The 24633-nt window shown below is 45.1% G+C and overlaps 1 protein-coding gene across 2 annotated transcripts in view; it reads right to left on the bottom strand.

Annotated features, from left to right (window-relative positions):
* The window catches only part of RABGAP1 (RAB GTPase activating protein 1), a 176162-nt gene extending 159010 nt beyond the window's left edge, over nt 1–17152 (bottom strand). The window contains exons 1-2 of one of the 2 annotated variants that reach the window (XM_044269095.1): nt 17074–17152; nt 299–483 (exon numbers count right to left, since the gene is read on the bottom strand). The gene's annotated coding sequence lies outside the window, so the exon portion shown is untranslated. Of the gene's footprint in view, nt 1–298; nt 484–16174; nt 17014–17073 lie in introns of those variants that run through there. The other variant, XM_044269096.1, reaches the window with a different exon arrangement.
* Nucleotides 17153–24633: the final 7481 nt, after the last annotated feature.

Below are 24633 nucleotides of genomic sequence, written 5' to 3'. Positions count from 1 at the left end.
TCATAAATTTAGCTTTTTGCTCTGACCTCACATTAACCCTCCAAACTTATTATATGTGCAGTCATCACCCACACCGTCAACTCCATATAAAATATATGCCAGTCAACACTATGAGAGATCAATATCTGCCACAAATGCGAGTGCAGACATGTAGCTGAAGGATCAAGGAACAGGCTCAACAAGAACAACGATTCACAAAGAGAGCACAAAGTGCGAAACGATATGGACACAGGTAGGAAGAAACCGGGATTTCTAGACCACCATCTGCCCATCTCCCCCTTAGACATTAGCCTCTTACCTTAAGGCCGGTCTTCTCGTCATCACTGCCATTATTTGCAGAATGCATGTCATCACCTTGTTTGTAGACCAGCACAAAGTCCTCGCTGTTCAGGGTGGACACAGAGTCAGAAGACACACTGATCTTCCCCACAGAAGCCCTGTCATCCATGTTTCATGAAGGAAGGACCACTCATGAACGGCTCTCTGGAAAGATACAGATTTTAGGTTGCGTGCACAGGGAAACAGATGCCAGTGATGGCGTCATGTGCTAGAATGCCGTGTTCTGTGCAACCCGGCATCGAAAATGTCACATGAAGAGTCGACAGGGTGTGTAAACTAAATGACAAGGTAGGAAGAAAAAGAAAGGCATAAACAACAGAGCATGCCCCAACAAAGAGCAATTGTGCAACAAAAGGCAGAGGTCGGGAAGGAAGCAGGTGTCTCCAGCACATTCCGAGGAGCTGCTGTCCCGTAACGTCTTCTTAATTAAAATGTAGGAAAAGACTTGAGTAAAGTTAAAGAGGTTGTCCGAATATGAAAAAGAAATATATAGCACTGTAAATCTGATTGGTAGCAATATATAAGCTAAGCAAGTTTTAGGCAAAAAATATATATTTCCTCATTTCCCGTGTTCTCATCTGGCCCTTTGTTTACCTGCAATAACAAAAACTTCTGCCCCTCCCCCTGCTCTGTAAAGGGAGTGAATACAAGAGCTGCCCTGAGTGACATGTCTGCCTGCTGGGAGACTCAGCAGCATGTTGTATGTGTAGGACTACAAGTCCCATCTGTACAATGACACTGCTGATACACACAGATTCTTCCCCCTACCTTTTCCTGTGCAATGCTCTGCAGAACTTCTCTGTGAGCTCCTGTGCCCAGCATTTGTCTCCTCACTGCCTGCAGCTACTCAGTAAAGCCTTCAACCCTGAGTCTGTGCAGCTGAAGGGGTTAATGTTTTCCCTCAAGAATCCAGGGAGAGAAGCAATAAGCAGCAGCCAAGTGCAGGGGGGCATGGCCAGCACAGTGACCTCTCCTACAGGCACATATCTGCTCCTCAGGCTTGTGCACAAAACATCATCAGAGCAGGGAGAGAAGCTGACATCACGGGTCATGTGACCCTCAGTGAAATCTGAGAAAGCAGCAACTGGAGATAAAGTAAGCGAATTGTAAAGTCCTTTCATTTGCAGAGTTATAAACATACAAAGAACAAAAAAATAAATAACATAGGACAACCCTTTTAAGAAGACATCCCCCAAGGTAAGGCTGGATGAACCTTGGAAGTCAGAAAGCTCCTGAAACATTTTGAGTTCTCTAAAGAAACTCCACCAGACCACAAAGGATATAAATTGTCAAGCCTTAAAGGGGTTGTGTCACTTCGACAAGTGTCACTTATGTAGAGGAAGTTATACAAGTCACTTACTAATGTATTGTTATTGTCCATATTGCTTCCTTTGCTGGCTGGAAAGTTATTTGCTGAGGTGACACAATCCCTTTAAGAAAATGGTGGCCATACACATAAATAAAAGTTGGCTGAATCTTTTTTGAAGGCCAGCCATGCACACGAGAAAGAATGCTCTTTTTGCAGATCCTTCCATACATATGTCTGGCCTCATCAGATGTCATGGGTGAGTCAGGAGGCACCTTGGCACATTGGATGCTCAGCTGATCCCACCAAAATTGGTAGGTTTGGTTAACATGAATCTAATGTTAACTAAAGTCAACTTAAAGGACATTTATGGCATACTAATAAACAGTCCATCCTAGGACGGTGACCTTCATAGAAAATGCATCCACTTAAAGGGCAGAATTTTTGTCCAAGGACAACCATGCAATCACAGGATGCATTCACATGGCCAAGACCACGAACCACAGATCTACAAAATATGGACACGTCGTGTGCACCCCACATTGCAGTGTGGACCCACTGGGTCTGTGCTGCTGCGCCAGTTATGATAGGACATGTCCAACATGTGGATCGCAGACCCTTAGGGTGCAGTCACACAACCGTATGTAATTTGCGGATCTGCAAAAATAATACAGATGGATGTGTGTGTGGCATCCGTTTTTTTGTGGACCCATTGTAACATCTTTGTGAGGGACTGTGGAACGGACATACGGATACAGACAGTACACAGTGTGCTTTCCGCATCCAGTCCGCAAAAAATGTGGATCAGATGCGGACCAAAAAAATGGTTGTGCGAGTGGGGCCTTAATCAGCTCCAGGAGCTATCCCGCTACTAGGAAGGTTATAGACCTCCTTCCATGGCCACCAGGGGCCCTGATGTCACTGCTTCCCTTACAGTTATGCCCCTGTGGGTGCCTCTCACTGTATTTGTATACCCCAGAATCTGTAGGAGGCCGCAGCACGCCAATAGATACCTCTGCAGACACTTCAAGAAATACTTTCTAAAGTTAAAACTGCAAGTCATACAGCAGGAAAAAGGTACACAGAGTTCACAGAAAGTTCCTGTTTCTTCAGCATTTGAGAGTTGTAGCCACAGTTATAATTGTCTACAGCAATGAGGTGGTTTGTAATTAAGCAAAAATTTAAATAAAATTTAAAACTTGTGGTGAAAAAATAAATAAAAAAAGCTGTGAAAGTTTGTCATGTAAGCTTTAATAGAAAAGCTAGCAACTTCTAGATGTGCCACATTTTGAGATTACAAGAAAAAACACCCTAGGAAGGACGAATCTACAAAAAGTAAAAGATGGGCACCAAGTCTAATTGTCACGGTCCCTCCTGTGAGAGGCGAGTAGATGGGATAGACTTGCTGCACGTGAGGCTATCTGACAGGTCTCTCTGTTTTCCTATAGATATATATATATATATGTTATTGTTTGGCAGGATCTCACCTCTCCTCAGGTGCCGCTCGTTATCAGTGGTGAGGCTCTATTTAGCTCCGCCTCACACTGCTGACCATGCGGTTGGAGTTGCTAGTGCTGGTTTGTCTTTGATCTCCTGCTTCTCCATACATCTCTAAGCCAAGTACTTGTTGCCTTCGCTGTTTCTTATTATCTGGTGTGTGCTGTTTCTAGGCCTCAGGGAGACGCAGGTTCCTTCATTCTGGAAGGAACCAGCTGTCTTATCCCTTGCTACCTATCCTAGGGCTCATCAGTTTTAGCAGGGCTTTAGGTATCCGGTGTACGAGTATTTCCACCATCATGATCTGCTCATACTGGCAGGAGTTAGGGAAAGGCCTAGGGATTACTAGGAGGTCACCATCCCTCTTCCTTAGCTTTTGAGGCCTAGATTGTTGTCTATTCGTTGTGGTGTGTATTTGGTGTTTTCCCCTCCCCTTAACCTGTGACACATATACAGGGAATATCCTTCTTAGCAAAACACCACAAGGGTGCCCGCAGAGGTGCCATGCAGAACAAAGCTGCAAAATACTACTGTACTAAAAACATGCAGTGAATTGTAAAAAAAAAAAAAAACTGCAGAGCACAACAAAAAGAATGCCCTGAATTGAAAGGAATTAAAAAAGTAGTATTCTCTAAAAAACAAATTTTTAACGACCTATTTAGTACAGTAACACAACAGTTCTCAATTACTAGTGCCCCAAAGCCACATGCAGCTGTCACACACTCGTCTGAAACCAGTCAGGACGGGCACTGGAAGGGCTGACATATGCAGAAAAACTGAATATATCACTCCATGCTCCATGTGCGGCAGTCGATACACCCAATAATAATAGGAGCAAGTCCATAAAAACATCATCAGGTAATTTAATTAAAGACCGTTAACACTGCCGACATGTGTATTTTAGCAAATAACTAATGCTGATTATGTAACATTTCTGGAGCATTTTTTCTCTAAATTCTGTAGTGTTGTTCCTCTGTTATTCCTTCTATTAAACAAATGCATAAATCTACAGTTGTGGGTTTTCCAACACAGTTTGACTCGGTCCAATTAAGGCTACTTTCACACTAGCGTTCGGATCCGCTCCTGAATGGAGCGGATCCGCTCAGACTGCATCAGTCTGGCGGCGTTCAGCCTCCGCTCCGCTCGCCTCCGCACGGACAGGCGGACAGCTGAACGCTGCTTAGGCAGACAGTATCAGGCCTCGTCCACATTTCCATTTCACGTCCATGAAAAAAAAGTGTACGTGTTTCATCCATGAAGGATCCATGGTTAGTCCGTTTGTCCATTTTTACCATCCGTGTGTCATCCGTAATTCACTGACGTTGCTCTTCAGTGAAAAACGGACGCAACACAGACACAACATGGATGTGTGTCAGTGATTTGCATGGACCCACAGATATCAATGGGCGTGCTTGGTTTGCATCACAGATCAAAGTAGTGTATGTCTGCGTGATTATTTTTTTTACTGACCCACGGTCAGACACTATCCTGTGTAATCCAAAGAATATCCTCAATCACTGTAGTTATAAGGCAGAGGAAAAACATACATTGTAAATGAGAACAAACGTCTTCATTCTAGATATCGGGATAGGTCAATATCAGATCGACAGGAGTCCAACACCCGGGAACCCTGCTGATCAGCTGTTAGAAGAGGTCGGGCGCGCTCAGTGAGCACTGCGGCCTCTTCCTAGGCCATGAGACATCACATCAGTCACGTGGCCTATTTGCAGCTAAGCCCCATAGAAGTGAATGGGGCAGAGCTGCAATACCAAGCACAGCCACTATACAATGTACGGTGCTGTGCTTGGAAAGCTGCTGAACGGCAGGGATGCCGGGACTTGGACCCCCACCAATGTGATAATTACCTATCCTGAGGATAGGTTATCATTATAATTTTCTGGATACCCCCTTTAAGATGGCAAAGCTTAGACAGGCTGCCTAGACCTGCACCAGATTTATCACAGAGGCTCGGGCTGGATCATGTCTGAACAAAGTGTAGAAACCCTAGATTTGCCAAATTGCAGCACTTTCCAGACAGATTTTTGGGGCAGACACATTAGTAAATCTGGGCCACTCATTTATGTATATCTCTATGACACAACTGAAGACAACCGGGGCGGTGTCATTTACAAAGACCAGTGTTTTACCCCAGTCTGCGCTGCCAGAGGATTCGACTCGTCATAAATTAGGCATACCTCTGCACTCCTCTGTTATGCCAGTTTCCAGGTGTAAAAAACTTTCAATTTGTCGGCGCCAAAGTCCCAGCCCCGGCCCCTCCAAAGTGGCAAGGAGGGAGTGAAAATGGCCATGCAACAAAATACTGTCACACAGGAGTTAAAGTAGCAAAACAGGGTCTTGCAACCTTTTTTTTTTTTACGCTAAAGAGTTGCCTCGCCCACTTAGTAAATGCACATGTAGCACCTATCCATACCCGTCTCACTCACTTGCACGCCCGCTCTGAGGAGTTACTAGAAATACGGAAACAGCCTCTTCACCATGACCATGCCTGTGAGGAGGCGAGGGATGGGGGTCCCCCATTTAAGCAACTGCTGGGAGGATATAGTTAACTGTTGACTACTCCATAGTGAGAACCTGATCCAGTCCTCTGTGACAATACCTAAAAGATATATTTATTACACTAATGTTGGCCGAACCTCCTATTTTTAGCTAAACCACCGAATAATCTAATATGTATGGGAGGCTCTCGAGTCTCTGCCAATAGATGTTGAGGGAGAAAAGGACTGGGCGCTATCCTGTTGTTCTCTCAGGAGATAACTTACCACCACAGGTGTCTGGCAACTCTTCTCCCCATTGACAACACATACAGGGGTTCGGCCGGGCATGCATGTGCATGGGGCGTCAGGAGAGAGGGTTGCTGATGGCTACTGAAGCTGTGAAGGCTGCCTGCTGCAGAGTAAGAAGCCAGCAGTACTTAATAGCTGGTATGTTAGACAAGTGGGTGGCATGTGTAACCAGAGGAATAATTGCAGGAGATATTACTTACTACTTAGCCAAATGTAAAAAAATAACTGCAAAGCAAATATTTGAAGTAGATAGTGGTACAGCAGCATTCAATAGTAAAACTGCCCAGCTTTGTTCTCTGAGAGGGCAGAGCTGAATTCACACACTGCAGATCTGTTGTGGCCATAGAGCCATACATCCGCGCAGTAAAGTGCAGCACAAGATTAGTGAATAAGGTTTTAAATGACTCCATTAAAAAATATATATATAAAAAATAAAAATCTGCAGCGGCTTCTAGTCATGATGTGGATTTTCTAAACTGCAGCGCGCCTGTTACAGAAACGCTGCAGAATTGAATATACATGTTTTAGGACACACTTCACGCCGGATCCCAGACTTCAACCTAGCCTCATGTCCAGTCATGAGCATTAGGCCTCATAAACAAGACTGTATGTATTTTGCAGTCCTCAAAAAAAGGATCCACAAAAAATATGGATGTCGCCTGTGTGCATTCCGTATTTTGCGGAACAGAACAGCTGGTCCCTAATAAAATAGTCCTATCCTTGTCTGTAATGCGGACAATAATTGGACACGTTCTAATTCTTTGCGGAACGGACATACGGAAACTGAATGCACAAGGAGTAACTTCCGTTTTTTTGCGGACACATTGAAATGAATAGTTCTGCATACGGGCCACACAAAAAAAAAAAAAACTGAACTGACAGGGATAGACAATGTGTTTGTGTGCATGAGCCCTTAGATAGCTGTCAGATGAACGCCTCCCAGGCCAAGCATGCGTGTGTCCTGAACAGGGAGGGAGGAGAAGTAGCGAGCAGCTGAAAACTAACAGCCCTATTCTTATTCCCCTCCCCCCACATTTGCCTTGGGGGAAGACTTTGGCCCCAGAGACGTTAGATGCTGGGACAGATGTTTTTGCAAATTCGAGCCAAAACCACAGCCTCTGACAGCAAATTTGTGGTAATCACAACAGACCACAATTTGACCACACCACGAGAATAAACCCTAAGGCCTCTTTCACACGGGCGTCCCGTATTTGCTCCGGATGCGTTGTGTGTGCATTGCGGGAAACCCACGAGAGTGCACACGCAATTTCAGTCAGTTTTGACTGCGATTGCGTTGTTCAGTTTTTATCGCGCGGGTGCAATGCGTTTTGCACATGCGTGATAAAAAACTGAATGTGGTACCCAGACCTGAACCCGGACTTCTTCACTCAAGGTTCAGGTTTGGGATCGGTGTTGTGTAGATTTTATTATTTTCCCTTATAACACGAGTTCCGTTTAAAGGCTCTCACAAGCGGCCCCGAACGGATCCGTCCAGCCCTAATGCATTCTGAGTGGATGCGGATCCGCTCAGAATGCATCAGTCTGGCACCGTCTGTCCTCCGCTCCGCTCAGCAGGCGGACAACCGAACGCTGCTTGCAGCGTTCGGGTGTCCGCCTGGCTGTGCGGAGGCAAACTGATCCGTCTAGACTTACAATGGAAGTCAATGGGGACGGATCCGTTTGAATTTGACACTATATGGCTCAATTTTAAAAAACGGATCCGTCCCCAATTTTTATTTTTTTGTTCATGGTAATGCAAACGGATCCGTTCTGAACGGATCTAAGTGTTTGCATTATAGGTGCGGATCCGTCTGTGCAGATACCAGACGGATCCGCTCCGAACGCAAGTGTGAAAGTAGCCTTATAAGGGAAAATAATAGCATTCTTAATACAGAATGCTTACTAAAATGTCGATTGAGGGGTTAAAAAATAAAACCTTATCCTCTTGTTCGCGCAGCCGGCATAGTCTTCTTTCTTCTTCTTTCAGGACCTTTGACGTAATCACGCTCACCACGGGGTGAGCATGGTGACGTCAGCGCAGGTCCTGCTGAATGAAGATAGAAGATCCTTATGTTATAAGGGAAAATGATACAGTGAATTTACTTTAATGGGGTCAGGGGTTGTTCAGCCCTATCATCTCCTAGCAACCATGCATGAAAATCGCACCGCATACGCAGTTGCTTGCAGATGCTTGCGATTTTCACGCAGCCCCATTCATTCTTATGAGGCCTGCGTTGTGTGAAAAACGCAGAATATAGAACCTGCTGCGATTTTCACGCAACGCACAAGTGATGCATGAAAAATCACTGCTAATCTGCACAGCCCCATTGGGTCCGGATTCAGACCCTATACATGCCTTAGCGAAACCACTGAGTTTAGCAGGACCATCTGACCATCTAATGTGCGTGGGAGCCTCCCAACTCCTGAGAGGGAAGGATCAGATGTTGGATTTTACAGACCACCCTGCAATCCATCAGTGGTGGTCGTGCTTGCATACTATAGGAAAAAATGTAAGCCTCTCTTGTGCCTGGGACCATGGGAGCGCTTATAAGTTGGTGCTTTTTCCTATATTGTGCAAGCACGACCACTACTGATGGATTGCAGGGTGGTCGTAACCATAGAAACGAGCAGTGTATAATGTGATAGAAAAAATGAATATATTCAAAGGAAACAATATGGACAATCACACAATACATTAGGAAGTTTCTTGTAATAACTTTCTCTACATGATAAATGCCACTTACTGAAGTGAGACAACCCCTTTAAAGTCTCACATAAAGGCCTCATTCACACAACCGTTTTTGGGTCTGTGTCCGTTCCACATTTTTTGCAGACCCATTTTATTTTATTTTTTTGTGGCCCCATTGAAAATAGACATTACACAGATGTCATCCGTGTGCGGTCCACATCTGTACCACAAATTATTCTTGTTCCTTTTGCAGATAAGAGCAGGCATTTCTAGGGGCCGAGGAAAGTGCTGGATGCTCACAGCCGGTATCCGTATTTTGCAGACCCGTGGCTTGCGGAGAGCAAAACGTGATGGCCTTGTGCGTGAGGCCTAACCAAAATGAATCATCACATAAAGAAAAGTTCTGGAACTTTCTAATGTACCTTGGGGGTCATTTATTAAGACCGGCATTTTATATGCCGGTATTAAATAAGCCTCTGCTCTGGCGGTGGATCCGGGGGCACCGCCACTTCTAAATCTAGGCCAGTTCACTTGCTAGCATAGATTTTAGACCATTGTCCACACCTAAAACAAGCACAGAAAATTATGATCAAGACGGGCCTGCCGGCCCCTCCCCTACCACGCCAGGCCCACTTTTTTAAACCTGGCGTGAGAAGAAAAGTGGCAGATTGTGGCGCAAAGAACTTTTCTGCACCAATATGCGCCTGAAATACGCCTAATATAGACAGATTTCTGTTAGTGTTTGTCTCAATTTGCTGTCAAGGAACGCGCTACCCATATTGACCTAAAACTTCTAAAATTATAGCCAGTTATCCGCTCGCTAAATATCCCAGCAAAACAAATCTCTCTCCTGTTCTGTTTGCTACAATGCACCAGTGGAGGTAAGACATCTGGAGGCCACAGGTTGGAGTCAGGGCGCTTTCACATAGCAGTAAAAACGTTAGCGCCACATGTTAGCTGAAGGTCTATGGGGAATATAAACCCCATCAACATCAGATCTGCGCTGCCTTCTCTGCTGTTTACCTGCTCGCTGCAGCGATGAGCGGGTATAATTCCAAGTATGGCGCCCCCATTACTTCTGTGGACAGACAGAGTAATTACACTGCTCACCACTGCTGCGAGCAGGTAAAGAGAGCGCTCATATCAGCACTGCCTTCTCTTCAAACAGCTGGTCGGAGGGGGGGGGGGGGGGCTGGGAGTTGGACTGACGCGAATCTGATATTGATGACCTATCCTAAAAAGTGGACAACCCCTTTAGGGTAAATTAGGCCGATTATCGGGAACAAACGTTCCTACAACGGCTCATTCCTGATAAAAAACGGTCCGTGTAAAGGTGCCGCTGATCACCGGATTTCAGGTGATTTCATAGTAGGTCATTTATTAAAGCTCATCTGGTATAAAAAATAGTCGCAAAGGAGATTTTTTTCAAGTATTTTGATGCCTGTGGAACAATATTTTGTCAAATGGGAGTTTTTACGCCACGGCATGTGGGCGGAGCTAAGACACCAGTCCCGGCAAATTTACTACTTTTTCACGTGGAAATAGGCAAAAAAAAAAATATATAAAAGTACCTGAAAACTACACAGGCAGGGTGCCTAACTTATGACGGGGCGCACACCTCTTCATAAATTAACCATATACTACAGCAGCGCAGAGGTGAACAACAAAGACTTGCATAAAAAGTCGTCTTAGTAAATGTCCCCCATTGTTTCTGGTAGCAGAGCATGCCGTCTGCCCGTGAATCTGAACGACTGTCGTAGCCATCGATCCCCATACAGTGGAGGTGATTGTTGTAAGCAGGCAATTACTGGGAATGAACAGTTTCTTCCACATAATTACCTGCTCAGTCGGTGCGTGTAAATAGAACTTTAATTCGTTTTATTTTGCCGTCTGTGCTTTTTGTTCAATTTGCTGGAAGGGAATGCAGCACAAACACAGAATAAGCCTTTTATTTATGCCTTTACTTTCGCCGCTTCCAAAATGCCGCATGTGCCAGCGAGGACTTCATACGACTGGCGAAGGCTCTCCGACATGAGAAATGTCCGTTCTTGTCAAATCAGTCTATGAGCATCTGTATGAATCCATATAAAGACTCCTTCCATGTAGATCTATAGAGAAGCGCGCCGAGGACTGGAAAGCACAATAAATGGGTGATGACTGAGTTCTGCCCAAGGCGCACAATGGATTTTTGTTTTCTTCAACTGGGAAGTGCCTCTGCAAACAAGCGCTCCAGCAGGAACCTCCATCACGAGGAAAGTCCGGTGACCGCGCTCTGTACATGTTTGGTGTGAACAGAGATGTAGCCTGCGACATACACCAGAAACACTGCTTCCCCCATTAAGGCCTCCTGCACACAACCGTTGTTTTGGTCCGTATCAGAGTTGCAGTAGTTGCGGCTCGGATGCGGACCCATTCACTTCAATGGGCCGCAAAAGATGAGGACAGCACTCCGTGTGCTTTCCGCATCCGTTGCTCAGTTCCGTGGTCCGCAAAAAATATATAACCTGTCCTATTCTTGTCAATTTTGCAGACACGAATAGACAGTTATATCAATGGCTGTCTGCGCCGTTCCACAAATTGCGGAACGCACATGGACGCCATCTGTGCTTTGCAGACTGCAAAACATACAACGGTCGTGTACGTGAGACCTAAGCCTCATTCACACGTCGGTGATCATTTCCATCAGTGATTTTGAGCCAAAACCTGGTGCGGCTTTAAACACATTACAGGAGCAATAACTAGGATTGGAGCCTCCACATATATAGCGTATAAGACCTGCACCTGATCTGTGTTCAGAGCCACCCCTGGTTTTGGCTCACAATCACTGACCGAGGCATCAGTTTGTGCCACAGAAGTACTGTAAAGAGTTTCATCATCACTTACACGACACCAATCAAAACCACAATCTATATAAAGCATCACTACAGTGCGGTAATATACTGCACGTCGCTGATAATACGAGCTGCTTGGCTCAGCAGTACATACGCCGGTCTTTGTTGTTCTCCCCTGCGCCGCTGTAGTATATGGCTCATTTATGAAGAGGCGTGCACCTAGTCATACATTAGGCGCATATCCTAGTCCTGGCGCCACTGGCTGGTGTAGTTTACAGGGGAAAAAGTAGTAAATTTGCTATGGCTGGAGTTTCGGTCCAAAGCTGGCCCATTTGTCATACGTGGCGTAGATGAGCTTTAATAAATGGCCTACTATGAAATCAGCGGCACCTTTACACGGACCGTTTGTACCCGATAGTCAGCCTGACTTACACGTATGCCTCTAAATATTCAGGTGTTACTAAAAGAGGGTGCTCGGAAACAAGTGCGGTATATAAAGTGTTCCCAGGCTATGTTCACGTGTCCGTTAGGGCCCATTCACACGACCATATATTTGTGTCTGCATCCGTTTTGCAATTTCACAGAATGGATGCAGACCCATTCACTTCAACGGGGACGCAAAAGACGTGGACGACACACCATGTGCTGTCAGCTTGCGTACATCTGCTCTGCAGCCCCACAAAAGATAGAGCATTTCTATCATGGGGCTAGCCGTTCCGCAAAATGGAGAAGGGACTCGGCCGTACCCGTGTTTTGTGTACCGCAAAAACGTATACAGTCATGTGAATGAGCCCTTAAAGAGATCCGGCAGCCTGATCCTGCACAACTGCCGGCCGGATCTTCTCCAGACCTCACTACAGTCAGTGGGGGAGCTGGCGGCAAAGTACGGGATTCGGCGGGCTACTCTGTGCCACAATAGCCTGCCGAATCTCCTACCGGAGAGTTGAACAAGGCCTTAGATCAACTGGGGGAGAGCTAGCAAAACCGAGGCAAAAGTAGAAGAGCGGCCCACAGCCTTTCAAAAAGGCTGCTGCAGAAAGATCTGGAATCTGACTGACGGCTAGGGCTACATGGCGACACGTGTCACGTGGCAAGGATATGGCTACACAGCGACGGCCTGACAGAAAAATCCGCAAGATGAATAGTCCTCCATGGATTCTAAAGACATTCAGGTCTGTCTACTCTAAAAATACGTACATATGTGCTCCGCTGCGGAAAACATGGTGGGGGTCATTTATCAAGACAAGCGATTCTAAGCCAGTCCTGATATCCCCCCGTGTCACTGCTTAATTTAGGAGATTTATCAAACTGGTATAAAGTAGAACTGGCTTTGTTGCCCATAGCAACCAATCAGATTCCACCTTTCATTTTGGACAGCTCCTCTGGAAAATGAAAGGTGGAATCTGATTGGCTGCTATGGGCAACGAAGCCAGTTCTTCTTTACACCAATGTCATAAATCTCCCCCTATGTGCCTAGATTGAAATCCGCTCCAGCTCGTACCTGGAGTAGATTTCAATCATCATTTACGCCAGTAAACCAGTGAAAACGATGGTAAATGTGCCAGGAGGCCACTGCTTCGTAAAAACATCACTTACGCCTAAACATTTTACTTTTACGAGAGAAAACGGGCATGGAGGGAATAGAAAATGATCCCCGATATGTAGCGGATTTTGTGAGGCACAATTTCTCCACAGATTTCAATGGAAAATTATAATCTGCAATACAAACAGCACAAACCTAAAAATATGCAGATTTCAGAGTGCATTTCTCTTCCACGTGTGACGGCACCCTTACATCTCGCTCCAGTTCTAAAAAAAGTGGTCGGGACCGTGGGTGCGGTTAGCTATGGTACTTAGTGTCAACCCAGATGTATCACTAAGGCCGAATGCACACGGCTGCGGTATCCCGGCCTGGCATCCTGCTGACAGCTGGAGCGCACGGCGTCATTGGTTGCTATGACGTCGTTCGCTTCATGCCGCCGCTGCACTACAGTAATACACTAGTGTTCCACGGCCATGTGCATTCGGCCTAAGGGTGGGCGCACATCACGTTTTATGCCTCCATTTGACATACAAGGTCTTGTATACTGCACAGTCTGGTATAATAATAAAAAATAAAAAAAAGTATGTGTTTTTTAGAATTGCAAAAAAAATGTGCTTCTTTTTACCATCACACTCTATGGTGAACGGAGACCACTGTATGGCATCAGTCGGATGAATGGTGAAAGGATGCAAACTCGCTCCAGGAGGGGTTGGAGTACACAAACTGCAGTGGTATTTCTAGATAAAAGTGTTAGGTTTAAAGGGGTTGTCTGACTTCAGCAAATGACATTTAGGGCTTGTTCACATGAACGTATTTTGCATTCCATATACGGGCCATTTTCTGCATTCCGCATACGGTCTGTATACGGAACCTTTCATTTCAATGGGTCCGCAAAAGATGCAGACAGCACTCCGTGTGCTGTCCGCATCCATTGCTCTGTCCCGTGGCCCCACAAAAATTATAAGTCCTGTCCTATTCTTGTCCGATTTGCGGACAAGAAAAGGCATTTCTATAATGGGCCTCCTGTTCCATTCTGAACACGCGTGGCCTCCTTTTTTTACAGATCCGCAATTTGTGGATCGCATAAAAACGGCACGGTCGTGTGAACAAGCCCTTATCATGTAGAGAAAGTTAGTACAAGGCACTTACTAATGTATTGTGATTGTCTCCTTTGCTTGCTAGATTCATTTTTCTCTCACATTATACACTGTTCGTATCCAGGGGTTACGACCACCGCTGTAGAGCACAGGATAGGATCTGCTGCGCATGCGTGCCTATGTGCGCCCCCACAGGTCCGGCCACCAGAGAGGCCGACGATTTCTCCTATAGTGTGAAAGCACGACCACCGCTGCTGGAAACATCCAGAAGTTGATTTACTGTACGGAGCGAGCGTCTGTACAGTATTAGAATGTATTGGCTCCAATGAGCCAAAGTTATTACTTCGCAAAGTCTCGCGAGACTTCACATAATGACTTCAGAAATTGATTTATACTGTAAAAAAAAACATTTCCCGAACTCTGTTTCGGTTCCAAGGTACCACATCGAACCAAACCCGAGTTTGGGAGATGGTTTTACAGTACAAATTAATGATATTATTATGTAATAACTTCGGCTCATCAGAGCCAATACATTCTAATACTGTACAGAGCGCTCGCTCCATACAGTATTAGAACAAAGTTTTACGCAAATCAATTTTGGATGTTTCATCCTAAGTCGACTCACTCATCCCTAGTCATAACCTTTGGATACGACCACTGTATAATGGGATGGAAAAATAAATCCAGCCAGCAAAGGAGGCAATATGGATAATAACAATACATTAGTAAGTGCCTTGTATTAACTTTCTATACATGATAAATGCCACTTGCTGAAGGGACACAAACCCTTTAAGGTGCCTTTACATGGGCCAATTTTGCAGGCGATTGACAGGAAGGAAGTCTTCCTTCCCGATACTCTGCTGATCGCTGGTGGAGGAGACCACTGCGGATCTCCTCCAGAGTATGGGGAGGAGGGATTACTATCGCCATCGCTCTTCCCCATAAGGACTCGTTTGCCAGCAGGCGATTGTGTTTACAAGGCAAGATCTGCTGCCGGTAAACAAACATGTTTGCGTACACACAAACAATGGGATTACCCGATGAATGAGCGTTTTGCTCGCTCATCGAGTAATCAGCGGTACATTTACACCATCCAATCGCTAATAAGTGTTACTATGAAAAGCTCGTTAGCGATAATCTAAGCGATTCTTGGCCCTTATTTAAGCCACATTCTTATCAGTAAGATAAGAGCTGGGCTGTAATAAGTGTTTATAATGTCAGAGCAGAGATAAGGAGCACGTCAGATTAGTTGGCCGACGGAGCAGAGAGAACATTCAGATTCCTCTATTAGAGCATCTCAGCCGAGTACAGAAAAAGGGCTCTATATTTGTAATAAAGGCCAATAAAAAAAAAAAAGTATTTTTAGCTCATAATGAGTACAATGCAATAAAAAAAAAGGCCCCACAAAAGGTGTACATAGCCTTAAAGGGCTCTTTATAGGGCACACATAGGAACGCTTGTTAGCGATTATCTGGCAGTGTAAAAGGTGCCGCCGATTACCCAATGAACGAGTGAAAGGCTCATTCGTCAGGTAATTGGATAGTTTGTGTAGGCACCTAAATCGTCGTTTACCAGCAGCAGATCTCTCATACTGTGGAGGAGATCGCTGGTTGCAGAAGGCAGTGGCGCTCCTGTGAGTACTGCTACCTTCCCAAACAGCTGATCGGTGGGGGTCCCAGACCCCTACCAATCAGATACTGATGAGCTATCCTGAGGATAGGTCATCAGTATCAAAATCTTGGAAAACCCCTTTAAATTTCCACATGACAGCCCATCTGTCATTCAATGGCGCTAATCCTTGTGTTTCCTAACTGAAATAAATAGCGCTCGGGCCACACAGCGATCTTGGGCATTACATGTCGTGCGACCAGGGATCGCAGTGCAGCCATAGAAATGGCAACCGAAAACCTCAGAATCGCAAAATACGTATGAGCGGCCCTGCGACCCTATTCATGTCTATGGCTTCCCAGCCACACTGCAATCCTTGGTCGGCCACCACCTGTTGCGCCAAAATCGCTGTGTAGGCCCAGCCTGACTGAACGACCTGCACGAAATTCATTCAATTTACCTCTAAGTAACTGCGTGTGGAAATCCCATTCACATGCACGGGTGCAGCAGTGTGAACATACCCCATGCAGAATTTTACGCCATGAAGAAATCCACGTCTTACGTGAATAATATTAGTTGTGGATTTGGAGGCAGATTTCACCCGGTCAAAATCATCCACGCATCCTACGGTAGAAACCCGCTGCCGCTTCTGTGGTGGGTTTTTATTTTCAATGCTGTGGTCTCTCCACTGAATAGAGATAAACCACGAGCAGGCTCTTTCCAAAGGGTCCGCACCAAGGTGGACGTGGACGTTCCTGGCGTGGTCTTGAAAAACCGCACGTGAAAATTCCTGCGGCGAAGCTTCTCATTGAAAACAATGGGAGGTGGTTTCAGCACCGGACCCCCAGTAAAACCTATGCCAAAGATCCGTCATGTGGACATAACAAATTCACATGGAAATCGGAATCCAAAACTTGTGGATTGGCGGCAGATTTGTCCGAACTGTCATTTCACACCACACAGAACAAGGGACATAGCACTACAAGTTCCAGCATGCTCTGGGGCAGAGAGCTCCCATCAAGACCTCTATTCCAGGGAAGCTTCTCCATACAGGGCTCAGGCTTCCCCTCCCTTCCTGCAGGCTGGACTGCACCCACACTGCCTGACAGCGCAATCACCTCAGACAGGCCATGTCGTGACTGTCGCAAAGCGAGATAAATGAATGCACAGCTGGGAGCCGCCGACTCTTCTGCACAGCGCCGTGCACACTGTGACAGGCAGCCTATGCACTACGGAAGCCGCACTGTAACAGCTCGAACCGACAGTCCCCCGGCGCTGCCACCCTCCGCGCCATCACACCCGACAGCGCGCCAACCCCCTCCCTGCTTTACTATACAACCCCCTACTCAGGTTCCTCACCTCCCGGATCCAGGCCATGAACGGATCCGCGCCGGAAGTGACGACACGCGCCGCACCACGTGACACGAGAAGGCATTCCACTGTAAACATCCGCTGCTTAGTCAATGAACTTTATTGACAGCTGTCAAATAGCAACAAGCGCCCCTAAATAAATATTAAAGCAGTATCGGCATGTGTAGCCCCTGGCAGCTGTCTGCTATAGCTCACAGTGCTGTATTATACATTGGATGCTGCAGTGGTAAGTAGGGGAGTTGTCAAAATGAGTGCACTGGTGATGTTGGCCACAGCAACCAATGAGGTTACTGCTTTCATTTTTATTATGCTTTATGAACAATGAGAGCTGAAATCTGATTGGATGACTGCTGTGCTTTCTCTTGCACTGTGTATAGGTGACTGTACACATTAGACAGAAGACCGCTGACCGAGTATTGTCTGGTGAATGCTTGTTTGTTACGTCCAGGGTCGAGCTGGCCCACCAGAGTTCCAGAGGGTCCTCTAGTAGGTCCGAGCTCTGATAATAATGGACTCCTACTAAAACAGGACCCCTAAGGTCCTCTATCAGAGTGGGCCCTCAGAATGCTTTCTTCAGGTGGGCCTAGGCCCTAGGGCAAACTTATCAATATTTAGGTTGGTAAAATCGGGGCATATAAAACCCCACCCCAGGACCACCCACATTAGTCACGCCCATTTTCAGCCCAAATTTTCAGAAACAGTCTCTAAAAATCAGGGACCATACCTGCAAATTCAGGACTGTTGGCAACTTTGGCCTAGGGACTCCATCCAGTCCAACACCAGTTACATCTATGCAGCCAAACACATTGTAGCAATATTGGCTTTTACAGTCATTCAAACTGGTCATACGTGTCCTGTATCCGGGGGGACAGTCCCAAATTTCCGCCTTGGTCCGGGGATGGCTGCCGCATGTTCTGACTTCAACAGTATCTGCTTCCTCAGGACACACACACAGTTGAACATGGTGGTGAAGCAGGGAGCCCTGAGCTTCCTGCTCCACTATTCCCCTGCTGCCAACAATTCGGTGCCTCCTGCTCCAAACCACAGACTGGGAACCTGGTATAGGTGATTATTTAAACTAAGTGGCATCACTGTGTATGGGCACACTTATGAAACATTCATACTGTGTTGGGAGCACTTAAGTGGGCATCACTCTGTGTAGGGGGGCACTTGCAGGGGCGGATTAAGTGCCTCATAGGCCCGGGGCTGTTTCCCAAACTTGGGCCTCTTTTCAATATTTATCAATGACCCCGACCCCCCCCCCCCCCCCCCCAATTCGGTGTTCTGCCCCATATTTATAGTAAATATTTAAAGATAACTACACAACATGAAATTATTTGCAAACTTCGAACCTTTATTGAAGTTTTTATAACAATGGTAAATGGTCCTTCAAATAATATATTAAATGTTTTTTTTGTTTTTTTTATTACAGGGAAAGATTTATCCAAACAAAATTAAAAGGAAAAGTGACTTGGTTACTTATAGCAAACAATCAGATTCCACCTTTCATTTCCCAAATGAGATCTGAAAAATGAAAGGTGGGATCTGATTGGTTGCTCGGGACAACCAAGTCAGTTTTCTGTACAACCAGTTTGGAAAATGTACAATAGTGCCATACTGTATACAATAGTAAGTGTCAGAGGACATACACTCTTACAGACCACATACATTTATAACATCCCCCATAATCATGCTCAAAAAATGAACAATCTAGAATCCGAAAATATTACAAAAAATATTACAAAATCATATGTGCACTCTCCACCCAGTAACTGCCTCTAAGATTGGCGCAAGTAAATGTGCCTTGTGTATAATGAGACCCCAGTATAAGGCTTTGTCTCACTTCAGTAAGTGGCATTTATCATGTAGAGAAAGTTAATACAAGGCACTTACTAATGTATTGTGATTGTCCATATTGCCTCCTTTGCTGGATGCATTTTTCCATAACATTATAACACTGCTCATTTTCATGCTTATTATGACCACCCTGCAATCCATCAAATCCATCAGTAGTGCTAGCACACTATAGGAAAGATTGTGCACTCATGTGGTCTCGGCCACCAGTGAGTCTGGAACTTTCTCCTATAGTGTGCAAGCACGACCACCGCTGCTGGATTATAGGGTGGTCGTACCTATGAAAACTAGCAGTGTATAATGTGATGGAAAAATGAATCAAGCCAGGAAAGGAGACAATATGGATAATCACTATACATTAGTAAGTGGCTCATGTTAACATCGTCTACGAGATAAATGCCATTAGCTGAAGTGAAAACCGCTTAAGTATAGAAAAAGCAGAGGGTTATACATGTATAAGTTACAAGTTTGGATGAATATTTAACCAAAAAACGTATAAAGCTCCTTTTGCTATATAAAAGTTATGTTTACAGTTGAGGACGAGTTGAAGAAAGCCAAGTTTTATTCCATATCTGTTGATATTTTATATCAATCCTTCATACAGCAGATTTGAACTTTACTACCTGGTGGCAGGTTATTATTATTTTTTTTATAATGGATTATTCTGCACTATATAGGCCAAAAAAAAATTGTACGGAGTGCTTCTTTAACTGATTATTAAAGGGCTGATTTTAACAAAGGCTCTGGATTTGGTTTTCTGATTTACATATGCTCCATATATAAATATATTTAACTTCTCACCTTTGAAATGAATAGCTTGTGATTCTCTTGTAGGACTGCCTGCCCTCGTCTTGTAGGCTTCTGTGAGACGTATTTCTGAGGCGATAATGATATCTGTAGAATAAATATAACATATTCTAGCTGCATGCTAAAATTCTTAAAGGGGTTGGACACTTTCTGGCTACTGTTGATTAATGTGTTTGTGAGATCATTATATAGCACTTACTTATATAGTCCTTGTTGAAATTCTGAACCATTTTCTATATTTGATCAAGTATGCTTCCTTATTTCTACATAGAGGTCCTGTCCATAAAATAGCAGCTGATGGTCCTGTGACCAGGGAAATCACCTCCATTTGATGGCTCATTCATTCAAACACACTGCACCTGTACTAAACTCCAAACAGAACAAGTACAGATGGCAGATGCAGTGTCTTTGCATAGAGGAGACATCACATGGAGGTGATTTGCCTGGTCACATGACCCTCCATCAGCGGCCATCTTATGGACAGGATCTCTGTGTGGACAGCACAAGAGACTTTGTAAACAAGGGAGCATACCTTATGAAATATAGAAAATGGTGCAGAATTTCACCAAGGACTATTAGTAAGTGTCATATCATCTCAGAAACACATTGGTCAACAATTACCAGAAAGTGGCCAACCCCTTTGAAGGGAATTTCTCACCAGCGACCTGCCTACCAAACAGTTTGCATAGACAGCTTCTTACCGTCGAAATGAATGGCTTGTGATCCTCTTGTAGGACTGCCTGCCGTTGTCTTGTAGGACTGCCTGCTCTTGTGTTCTTTGCTTCTGTGAGATGCTGGATTTCACAGGAGGTAATCATAGTGGAATAAGCAGATCTGTAGAATAAATATAACATGATGGTGGATTAGTAATCTATATTTGAGGAGGAACCACTCTGGAACTTTGGCTCGGTTCTGACTGAAATGGCGACTGCTGGCCAATGTCTCTGTGCCACTGCTCCTCACAGGTGCCCAGTAGTGTTGAGCGAACTTCTGTTTTCAAGCTCGGTATATAAGGTATGGGTTATCTAAGAATTCCATTATGGATTCTGCAAACAGGAACCATAACTTAGGGTCCGTGGTAGCGGAATATCCATAACGGAATTCTTAGATAACCCGAACTTTATACGCCGAACTTGAAAACAGAAATTCGCTCATCCCTAGTGCCCAGCTCAGCACACCAAGTGTTTGAACATCAAAATGGTGGATTCCTATTGATCCTTCTCCTCACACGTGCCCAGACCAGCACACCAAGTGTTTGAACATCAAAATGGTGGATTCCTATTGATCATTCTCCTCACACGTGCCCAGACCAGCACACCAAGTGTTTGAACATCAAAATGGTGGATTATTAATCCCTGTATCATACAGGGATTAATAATCCATCATTTTGATGGTCAAAAACTTGGTGTGCTGGGCTAGGCACCTGTAAAGAGAAGGATCAATTGTAATCCACCATTTTAATATCAAACACTTGGTGTAATAATCCATAATTTTTATAGTCAAACACACTTTGTGATGGGCAGTGGCACCTGTGGTGAAAAAAGAGGCAGAGCAGAGGCCAGACAGCAGCAGCCATTTCAGTCAGATTAGAGGCAGAGCCAAAGCCGCAGAGTGGCTGTAGCCTGTAATCTGACTAAAATGGCCACTGCTGCTCTGCCTCTCACTCACAGACACAGGCAGCCCACAGTCCCACTGCCCTGCTGCCCAGGCCATCACCATTCATTAAAATTTACTAGCTTTGGCTGCTGCTGCGCCTGCCCACTGGAATGCTGGAAGTTAACTCCGACGAAGCAGGTCCTCCATGCTGCTTTCTCTCACAGACCCAGCCAGGCTGCCCTGACTCCTGGCGCTGGCAATAGTAAGTGGTGGCACTGAGAAGACTGGGGGCGGGAACATCGGTGGTGGGAATAAAGCACTGCAGCGTGCCTTCTGTGATGGAGGAGGCGGAGCTACAGTGAGTGACTGACTGAGTCACGTGCCCCCCTCCTCTCCTCAGCACTCTGTCTTCCGGTGAATCCGTCCTGCTTCATTTTTACAGCCTTCGGCGCTGACGGGGGCAGGATCAAGCAAGCCGGCCGGCTGTTACTGTCTGCACTGCAGCAGGCAGCGCTGGCTGTGCGTCGCTACTGCAGATATATTTTAGTAAGTTGGAGTCTGGTGGTGGCGCAAAATGGGGCGTTTAGGATGGCAAATTGGCGATGGGCCCTTCACTCACCCTGGGCCCGGGGCTGCCGACCCAAACGCCCCAATTATAATCCGCCACTGGGCACTTGTGGCAACTTTCGACTGTGAGAGAAAATTAGGGGCATCATACTCCATGGTGGATACTAAGGGAAGCATTATACTGGGTCAGGGACACTAAGAGGACATTTTAACCGGGTATTGTTACTATGTGTGGGGCACTGTTACTGTATGGGAGCAGAAGAGGGACTGGGCAGTACTGGGTGTGAATATATAGGCATAGATTAGGTTAGAGGCATGGCTTAAAACTATTTGCTATGGTGTGCCGCTGATATCGTCCCTCCTTTGCCTTCTCAAAAGATGGCACTAGGCTAGGGCGATGGACAAACGGTTGTTCTAGGAACAGAAATACTGCTGCTATAGTATTTTCTCTGCCATAGGATTCAATGGGGAAATTAAAGGGGATTTCGGGTTCACACCCACATTTTAAAAATAATCATATATGTAGGTCACTGTAATTTTGTAATGTATTTATTTTATCTTTATGCCTCCTATCTTCTGGGCTGTGGTCACATGACCATGTCCGTGCAGCTCTTGCTTACTTCCTGTGATGTTATGTGCATGGGCATGTGAGTGATAGGAGAGTGTCTATGTTACTAGCTGGGTGGGAGGAGCTATAAACTAGTTAGGCGTAGTGAGGGGCAGTGCTGCAGCTGTGGCAGAGGAAGTAGCAATGCATCATGGGTTTGGATGGATACGGCAACAGGAAGTACTACATACAGGATGGAAACAAACCAGAGAGGTTGGTTTACATGGTGAAAATGGGTCAGGAGGGCATATCCTTTAAGTTGTCACACACTTTTCGGGATATTGAATGATATCCAGTGCTCAAGACACACTCATTCCCTCTGCAATATTCTGATTGCGGCTGCTATATTACTGATTGCGGTAAATTGGAAATCTATTGATCCCCCTACAAAACCACATTGGATACAGAAGTGTGATCAGTTATACCGACTTGAACAGATTGCACACTGGGACTCTAGAACCACTCGTAGATTTGAAGAAATTTGGGGTCCCTGGAGTAAATACAGGAAATTACACCTAAAATGACAGAGATTTGCTAGGGATGATGGTCTCCAGTTTGCGGTCTGATATATCTGCGAAACAGATCTCCTCTTTGAGTACAACTACAATATCATACGAGATACACTATACTTACTAAATTACATTTATACAATGCCCTTCTCCCATGAGAACTGTTTCATGTAGTGTCATACCTGTCACAGTACTCTGCCTACAATTGAAACCTACCTTAAGACCATCCAGGCTTCCAGAAGACCTTCTTCTCACTCCCACCCTGTTCCCTTAAATCCATTATTTTGTTCAGTAATGTTTTGTGCAATTGTATTGCACTATTGGTCTGTTACACAGCTTTATACAGTCCTGTAAAAATTTTATCTTGTTTGTGCAACTTGACATTTCACTGTATCAGAATAATTTTACAAAAAGTTGTCACACACTGTGGGCAGCACGGTGACTCATTGGTTAGCACATACATATTGTTGGATCCGTACTGACCTGGAGAATGAAGATAATGGGTCAATTTTACCGCATAGTGAACAGTGTAAAAAAAAAATTAAAACCTTTGCCAGAATTGTGTTTTTTCCTTAATTGTACCCCATTTGACATTTTTTTTCTGCTTCCCACTACATTGTATACAACCGTAAATGGCGCCATTAGAAATTACAACTTATCCCGCAAAAAATAAGCCCTCATAAAGCTATGCTAATGGAAAAATAAAAATGTTAGGACTATGGGAAAGCAGGGAGTGAAAAACGAAAATGGAAAAGCGCACTTTAATCCCCTGCACCATGCTCTGGTCCTCCCCACCAGTCTTGGTTTATCACTGCAGTAGTGATGTGTCAAATACTCCCTCATGTCTGAGATCCCGTCTGGCGTGACATCATAGTGATCGTGCTACAAGCCAAATTTCTTCAGGCTATGGCGCAGGGAAGGGAATACAGGATAAAGCCACCCTTCCATTTGCAGGCTTTGCATTACACAATGGTGAGATTGCGGAGTAAAGACACCCCCATACTTTCTTTGGTATTGGTGGACAATACCCCAAAAGTCAGTCAGCAATGTTTGCTGTGTGCAGTATTTAGGTTACCTGGTTATACCAAGAGAAGGAAACTGTGTGTTGGACACCTTACTCTAGCGGGCAGAAACCCGGGGAAAGCCGTTATATGTTTTGTCTATGTATGTCATTATATGTAAATTCACACAGCACTTTGTATTTTATTGGGTACCCAGAGCTGATTCCTTCACCCTCCTAGCGTAAGCCGAGGACGGCTTAACTTAAAGTAAGGGGGTATGTAACATCCCAGAGTATGTCACTAAACTCTTTCTCCCCGCTACAACATGTCAGGTGTATATGTATTGTCATCTTGTGTAATCTAACTTAGCATTTTCCTGTATATACATTTTCTAGGCCTGTTTTATGTATTTTGCTGTAATTTCCATGTGCACCAGCAGGTGGCAGCAATATGTTCAGCAGACCTTAGCCAGTTTAGTATTGCTAGACTGGAATAGTTCATTCCAGTCTAGTCTCCCCTGTGTGAGCAGAAGTGGACTGTTCCCATGTCCTGTCTCATGAGGAGGAAAAGGAAGTTAAGTTAGTGTACCAGCCACCCCTGCTTGGGG

This window comes from Bufo gargarizans, chromosome 9, assembly GCF_014858855.1.
Source record: "Bufo gargarizans isolate SCDJY-AF-19 chromosome 9, ASM1485885v1, whole genome shotgun sequence".
NCBI classification, from domain to species: Eukaryota; Metazoa; Chordata; class Amphibia; order Anura; family Bufonidae; genus Bufo; species Bufo gargarizans.
Note: the sequence above shows the minus strand (reverse complement) of the source record. Positions and strands in the feature narration are given on the sequence as shown.